The 8,466-nt window shown below is 49.4% G+C and overlaps 1 pseudogene; it reads left to right on the forward strand.

Annotated features, from left to right (window-relative positions):
• The first annotated feature begins 204 nt into the window (after positions 1-204).
• Positions 205-1,134, forward strand: LOC114626903 (annotated as a pseudogene).
• The last annotated feature ends 7,332 nt before the right edge of the window (positions 1,135-8,466 follow it).

Here is an 8,466-nt window from a genome sequence, read left to right on the forward strand (position 1 = left end):
TGGCAGGAGGTATGGCAGCTGGTCACACCATGCCCACGGTAAGGAAGCAGAGATGGACAAATGCTGGTGCCCAGTTCACTTTCTCTTTTAAAAGTATTATTACACACCTCTCCACAGGATTGCAGCAGTAGCTGCAGTGCTTGGCTTCCTGGGCTATCCAGTGTCATTCTCATCTCTGGGGTGACACTCACATCAGCTGCAGGCATGCTGGAGCAGATGACCCTGTATGGGATCCTCAAGGACCGTAACAGTTGGATAGCACAGATTGGCACCACCCCACAGTTCCCAGATGTGATCCTGTTCACATCTCAAAACAAGGCCATCATCACAGAGAAGCCTTCCAAGGATGAGATCAAGTACCACACACCACAGTGTGCTCTGCAAGGTCACTCTGAGTTTGTTAGCGATGTCCTCTCCTCTGATAGCCAGTTGGCTCTCAGGCTCCTGGAATAGAATTTTGTGCTTCTTGGATTTCAAAATAGTCACCACCACAAGACAATTTGTAAGCCATACCAAGGATGTGGCCTCCTCCTCTGACAACTGGCAGATTGTTTCTAGATCCTAAGACAAGACCATAAAGCCATGGAATACTCTGGGTATCTGCAAGTGCACTGTCTAGAATGAGAGTCATTCGGAATGGGTGTCTTGTCTCACTTCTCCAAGAACATCAGCCACCCTGTCATCATCTCCTATGGATGGGACAAGCTAGTCAGGTTGGCCAACTGCAAGTTGAAGACCAACCACATTGGCCACATGGCTATCTAAACACAGGGATGGTCTCTCCAGATGGATGCCTCTGTGTTTCTTAGAGGCAAGGACGGCCAGGCTACGCTGTGGAATCTCAATGAAGGCAAGCATCTTTATACACCAGTTGGTGGGGATATCACCTACACCTTGTGCTTCAGTCCCAGCCACCAGTGGCTCTGTGCTGTCCCTGGCCCCAGTATCAAGATCCAGGACTTAGAGGATTAAACCACTGTAGATAAACGGAAGAAAGAGGTAACCAGCATCTGCAGTAAGGCAGAGCCACCCCAGTGTACCCCTCTGCTGTGGTCTGCAGAAGGCCAAACCGTTTGCTGGTGGTATACAGACAACCTTGAATGAGTGTTGCAGGTGACTATTAGTACCCATTAAAAGTTTATAACACCATCTTAGAAATAAGACTAACTTTCTGAAAAAAATATATTATTGTTTTTACTTTAATTTCTTGTATGGGTGGTTTGCCTTCATCTGTGAACTACACATGTACCTGGTACTCACAGAGGCCAGAAGGGGACATTGGATCCTCAAGAATGATAGTTACAGGCAGCTGTATGCCACTATGTGCGTGCTAAGAATGGAACCCAAGTCCTCTGGTCGAGCCTCCAGCACTCATAACTACCTTGCCACATCAACAGCCCTTCTCTATCCACTCTTGACCCCAGCCTTGAAATGGTGGCACCCACATTCAAGGTGGGTCTTCCGTCCTCAAGCAAACCCTTCTGAAAACACCTTCATAGTCACACCCAGAAGTATGGTTCCATGGTGACTCTAAATCAAATCAAGCTGACCAGGCTGATCAACCACCATGCTCTTCAGTACTCTGCCCTCCTCCCATTGCACCAGCCTTTCTGAATCTCTGCCCCTTCTCCTACCACAGGACATAGAATGTCTGACCGTTCAACTCTTGGGCACAAAGAATACCCTGGGAGGGAGGAACTGGGGAAAGCCCATTCGTGATTGAGTCCTCACAGGATTTTCCTGGGAAGACTTTAAAGCACAGCACTGCCCTTCATGGTCTCCCACACGGTCTATGACCTCAAGTCCTTCCCCCACAAGGTTGAAAAGCTCCTTCCTGTGTTTTATGGTCTCTGTGGCTCCAGGCTTCAACCTGTACAAGCTGACCCCAGTTGTGCCCCTCCTCTAAGGTACTACTTTGGATTCTAACCCACCTGTTTCACTCACCATGACCCTCCCATCCTAATTCATACAAACTGACTCTTCTTGCCCACCCCACCCCTGCCTTTCATTCCAGGCCATATACCAGGTCACTGGCCCCCTGGAAGTTGATGCCCACAGGATACCTACATTTCTCTGCCTTTCTTAGATCACGAGAGCTCCAGGGTAAGTACAGTCACGGACCGGCTGAGGAAGCCCTGGGAAAGTCCTTTCCTTTACCAGCCTCATTGGCTTCCTAAGACAATCTCCCTGCTGCCTCTTTTGGGTTGAGGTACCTTAAGTAAGTCCCGGAGACTCTGGAAGCTACCATTTTCTCCCCTACAAGTGAACAATGGCTGTGATCAGTCTCCAGCTTCGAGCCCCGAGTTGTGGCAGGGAGCAAACAGTATTCAGCATCCACTGAAGGTAAGCACTCTCATCCAACCCCAGGATGTAGGGATGAGCCGTTGACGGGGGCAAGGGAGTTCCCTACTGGACTGCATCCACTTAGCTGTCTAGAAGTTACTCTGGCCCCAGGCTTTTCCCATCATGCTGCCTCTCCTCATCCCAGGCTCAGGACCTTTCTCCTGCTCTCAGGCAGGCTCAGACAACACCACACTTAATGATACCCTGCCTGATCCCACAGGCTCATTATTCTACATGTGTTCATTATGTCTTCCAAGTGGGAGCTCGCCTGGCTGGAAACCAGGACTTTGCTTTTAACCCCTCGATGCATTACACATGGCTAGACAAGCCACAGGTACCTAACAACTACCTGTGCTGAACATTGAAAAGGCATCAAACAGATCTAAGCCTCACTTCCTCCTCTTTTCCAAGAAGACGCAACCATAATAACAGTGAATGCCTGGAAGGCATTTTATATTTGGCAAAGTTTGGCTGTGATCACTGTCTCTACCCGTAGCCAAGGAAACTACAGCGCAGGTGTAGAAAGTAGAGGCCGGTGAGAGTCCGTGGTTTGCCTGAGAACACAGCTAACAAATATCAGAGTCATGATTTGAACCCAAACCCATTGTTTTTTCTGTCACATGGGGAGGGGGGAGGCTTCAGAGCCAAGGCTGGGTCCCTAGGGTGGTCAATAAGTAACTGCTGCCATCAGGAAATACACACTTGCTCTAGATACGGGGCCACAGGGGAGGTGAGCTGACCCAGACCTTGGACAGCGGGGGAGCTTGGACCCATGGGAAAACTAGGAAGCACAGCTCAAGGCTAGAGAGTAGGTAAAAGGGAAGAGTTTCTGGACTGTAGACTGGCAGGGTGACGGGGGTGACGCCTTCCCAGAACAGAGAGGGCATGTGAGTGAGTAGAAGGGACCAGTTGACTAGGAAGATAACTCAGTCAGTAAATTGATTGTACAAAAGCATGAGGACCGTGGTGCTCACTGGCCGGTCAGCCTAATTGAGGAGCTCTAGGTTAAAGCTTCACATCCCAAATTGAATGTCATGTGACACAGAGGGACAGGACAGAGATGACTGCGAGCAGCTCCTTCAGAAGATCAGAGACTCCTGAGGGGACCAGATGAAGAGGCAGGTGAGACTAAGCCAGGGTCATTCTGAGCCCGGAAGCCGGAGAGGTGTCTAAAACGTAGGTATCCTGGACTAACGTGGGGAAGGTAAAAATGGCGGTCGATATTGAGTGGGATAGGAAACAGGCTGCATCACACAATGTCGGATGCTCCCCTGCCTCCGTGTGCCATCTCATTATTCCACACATGTTCATTATCTGCCCAGATTGCGTGTTAGCTGCCTTTTGAAACCATCTTCTCTTTTAGCTCCCACAACTTCTCTCGTGCAGGGCTGAGTTCATAGCAGGAGCCCAGTAAAAACCAATAGCTATAAATTTCAAGACTATAAAATGACCCTACCCCCGCAATCTGTGAAAGATTGTTCCAGAGAGAGAGCTACTCACTCAGTAGTTCTCCAAAGGCATTTAGCTGTAGGTTATCAAAGGTACCCTGGGTTGCCTAACCATGAGATCCACCACTGGAGGTAAAGAGCACTCCATCACTAGAGACACCCAAGAAGACACCAGTTATCAGGGGCTCTCCGGGAGAAGTCCCTGTGTTGAGAAGGACGCTGGACAGAACGGCTCCCATAGCGCCCCACCATGTCTCAGATGCTGTGTTTCAGAAATGCTGTGAATTTGATCTCGTGCTGGGTTGGCATGTCCCATTCAGAAATAACCAGACTAACTTAAAAAAAGAAATCTCTGTGCTTTATTCTATTTCTTTCAAACTCTTTAAATGTCAAGCTCCAGCCCAGTGCTCTGCCTTGCCGGGTGGTTGGATACCAAAGCCATGAGCGCCGGGTTTAGAATAGCGCCTGGCCGGAGGGGGAGGCCGACTCCATGCGTGTCTATTTTTACAGCCACGAGACGTGTCGCCTTCCCTCGCTGTTCACATCAATATCACACAGGGACGCTGACACAGGGCCATCTGTCCTCACAGACTCACTCTTTTGGGGAGGGGGAGCAGAGAGACAGAGAGGGGAGTATGCATTTTTGTTCTAAGTCTGAGAGTTTGGCTTGAGCTGTGATAACTTCCGAAGCTAGCCAGAGAGGGCTGGGGCTTGGAGGCAGAGTGTCAGTGTCCTGTCTTGTCAGCTCCTTCTGAAGTTGAGACTTTATAGGAGAGTCCATTCTCAAGTTCTCAGTCACAGGATCACTTGCCTGGGACATGCTAGTTCTAGGTCACATAATTCTTTCCCAGGCTGTACATCTCTGGGGGATCTATGTGCCTTGCAGGGGATGAGAAGGTGACAAGGGACAGGAGCTGGCAGCGAACAGAGGGGACAAGGTTCTTCCAAGACTAGTTGGCATACCCAGGGTGGACCTGTTACTGAGGTTGTCATTGTCATACCTTAGCCCCTGCAGCCATAAAATCCTGGGCTTGGGCCACCTCTCCTCAATAGGCCAAGTAAAGACACAGACAAAAAGTTGGCTCAGTGTGGCCACACTGGGAAAAGAAACAAAGCGGTCCAGTGGCCCTCCCTCCCACCAAGCCCATCTTGCAGTCCTAGAACGAGGCTAAGGTTTCAATGTGGCAAGAGGTACGCATATCTAAGCAGTCCTGGTCAGGGGTGACGCCACCCATCCTCTGGGCTCCAGTCTGTCCTGCAAGGTGGTCTGACAAGGTGCGGGAGCTGTGTGAAATCTCTTCCTAGAATCAAGGTCCCCTCTGGTTGGCAACAGCCTTCAGACTCTTCTTTTTCCCTACATGAGACTTCTGGAGAAATTTTCAATTTTTTTTTAATAATCTAATTTCCAAAATCAGGGGCACAGGTGTCTCTTTAGAAGATCTTCATTCCAGCATTCCAGTCAAGATGCTTCCGTGCCCGACCCACAAATCCATCCCAGCAGAAGCAGCCCCTGAAGCAAGGGTCTCCAACTCCCACTGAGAGGGCTGAGTCCAGGCCTGAGAGGTAAACCAGAAGAGCTCCCTGTGGGCCTACACAAAGAAGTGGGCCTGTGGAAGCCTACTCACTGGGCACTTGCTATGGACTTTAATTTCCAATGTCTTTGTTTGTGCGCTGTGGTGGTTTGAATATGCTTGGCCCAGGGAGTAGCACTATTAGAAGGTGTGGCCTTGTTGAAATGAGTAGGTGTGGACTTGTTTCAAGAAGTGTATCACTGTGGGGGTAGACAATGAGACCCTCCTCCTAACCATGTGAGAGCCAGTCTTTTCCTAGCAGCCTTCAGATGAAGATAGAGAACTCACAGCTCCTACACCATGCCTGCCTGAACACTGCCATGCTCATACCTTAATGATAATGGACTGAACCTCTGAACCTGTAAGCCAGCCCCAATTAAATATTGTCCTTATAAGAGTTGCCTTGGTTATCGTGTTTGTTCACAACAGTAGAACCCTAACTGAGTCAGATAAGAGTTGCCTTGGTCATGGTGTTTGTTCACAACAGTAGAACCCTAACTGAGTCAGTAGACTACCATACTCTTCTCCTCCTCCTCCTCCTCCTCCTCTTCCTCCTCCTCCTCCTCTTCCTCCTCCTCCTTGACTTGTGGCCCTAATCCTTGTTGATAGCCTGGGGTGCTGTCAATCAGGATACACTACAACTCTCCTTGGTAACAAATGTAGGTCTGGCCCCATCTCATTCAAATATTCCTCTGAAGGGGGACATGGTAATGAATTCAGGAGACCCTGGTACTGCCAACATTGCCAATTGTCTTAGTTAGGGTTTTACTGCTGTGAACAGACACCATGACCAAGACAACTCTTATAAGGACAACATTTAATCAGGGCTGGCTTACAGGTTCAGAGGTTCAGTCCATTATCATCAAGGCAGGAACACGGCAGCATCCAGGAAGGCATGGTGCAGGAAGAGTTGAGAGTTCTACATCTTCATCTGAAGGCTGCTAGCAGAATACTGGCTTCCAGGCAGCTAGGAGGAGGATTTTAAAGTCCACACCCACAGTGATACACCTACTCCAACAGGGCCACACCTACTGCAACAAGGTCACACCTTCTAATAGTGTCACTCCCTGGGCTGAGCATATACAAACCATCACACCAATTCAAAGCTGTCTTGGGAGTTTCCCATCATTGCCAACCAGGAGATAACATCTCTCAGAAATCAGTGTATAATTGAGAGACTGAGGCACCTAGTCCTATCTTTCTAGCTCCATGGGTGTGTGGGGGGAACCTAGCCAAGGCTGGATGGGGATATGTCTGTTATGCTCTCCTAACATGCACGAAGCCCGAGGTCTAAAACTAGGGATGACGGCACAGAGCAGTAATCCCAGCAGTCAAACAGTAGATAAAGGAAGATCAGAAGTTCAAGGTCAGCCTTGGCTACATACTGAGTTGGAGGCCAGCCTGGACTAGAGGAGAACCTTGGTGCTACAATAGTTGTGAAGGGTTTTGGCAACACTTAGATTCACCCCCAGAGAAAGGGGAGGGTATAGATCAAGAGCAATCTTGGGGTCTCTGCCAGGCCCCTCTCAGCTCTGCTCAGGCCTGACCACAGGCACTACACACTCCTGTCTGCAGCTGCAGCCAGCGAGAGAGAGCACATCTCAATCTTTGGATGTCCCTGCCTGGGAGTCTAGGCCACTGAAGCATCTTCTGGGTCTAAGAGTGCTGTCACTCTATAGCTCTGGGGACATTGTGGACCAGGATCTTGTACTGTTCAAAAATATCTAGACATGTGGGGCCTCGGAGAAACAGGAGGCTCCTGGGAAATGGCGCCCAGAGAGGAGGCTCAGCCCTGTTTCACAGTCCTCACTAAACAGGTATCCTTGTGGGTTATGAAGCTGTCTACGTCGTTCTACACAGCACAGGAGCTTCCTCAGAACCCCAGATCCAGGGGAAGGAGCAGGGAAGATGACTACAGACAGATCCATGCAGTGACAGAGTCTGTCTCAAAAACTGGCATGTAAGGTTGGAAACGTTGCAATGGTTAACAGCATTTGTTACTCATACAGAGGACAGGGGTTTGGTTCCCAGTGCCCATATCAGGCAACTCACAACCATCTGTAACTCCAGCTCCAGAGGCTGCAACACCCCTTTCTGTCCTCTGTGAGGAAGAGGCACAAACACAGTATACATACGTATAGGCAAGCAAAACACTCATGCATGTAAAAATAAATACCTCTTTTTTAAAAAGTGGACATCACCAACTAATGTCGACTGAGGTCCTCATATGAACACACACATATAAGTGTATGTGTATTTGCACATATACAAGCACATATGAATTCTCCAAACTGCACCCAATCACCAATGTTACAGGAACACTCCATAACCTGACAACCCCTCTCTGTGGGCTGTGTAGTCACCCATGGCCACCTAAGAAAGTCACTCTAGGCCACTTTGGTGATGCCTACAAGCCGAAGCCACAAGAGTGTTCAGGATCTCCAGCTGACCTGCGTAAGGTGGTTGGACATGGCAGAACTCTGAGTGCAGGGTGTGTGTGTGTGTGTGTGTGTGTGTGTGTGTGTGTGTGTGTTAGGCAAAGGGAAGGAAGGGGTCAAATGTGCATGTGGCCACCCGATGGATCTTAAAGCCACAGGGGAAGGAAACACTCAGACCGAGGACTGTGATTGGTAAGCCATTGAAGATGCGAGGCGGGATCGTTTTGTAAGAGTGTGTGCGAACAGGTTAATAAGAAAGCCTACTGGAATGGCTGCTGGAGGCTTGAGGGAGGAATGAAAAGAGGGGGGTTAACCGTGGTAAATGAATTAATAAACACAGGGACTTGTAGAAACCAGTCAGTCGCAGTGGAGCCTCAGGCAGGAAATTAAACTCAACCCTCTACACCTGAAATGACAGGAAGCAGCCCTCTCTTCCACCTGGGTCACTTGGGGTGATACTGCCTACCTCACTATAGCTTCTGAGGGAAGCTTCCTTCAGGGTGACTGATTTGTAGGTGCTGGTGGCTGGTGCTTGGTTCTATTTTATATCCAGACTCATCTTCAGCTCTCTCTCTCTCCTATCTCTCTCTCTCTCCCTCTCCCTCTCTCCCTCTCCCTCTCTCTCTCCTTCTCTCTCTCTCTCTCTCCCTCTCCCTCTCCCTCTCT

This window comes from Grammomys surdaster, unplaced genomic scaffold (assembly GCF_004785775.1).
Source record: "Grammomys surdaster isolate TR1022 unplaced genomic scaffold, NIH_TR_1.0 241, whole genome shotgun sequence".
Taxonomy (NCBI): domain Eukaryota; kingdom Metazoa; phylum Chordata; class Mammalia; order Rodentia; family Muridae; genus Grammomys; species Grammomys surdaster.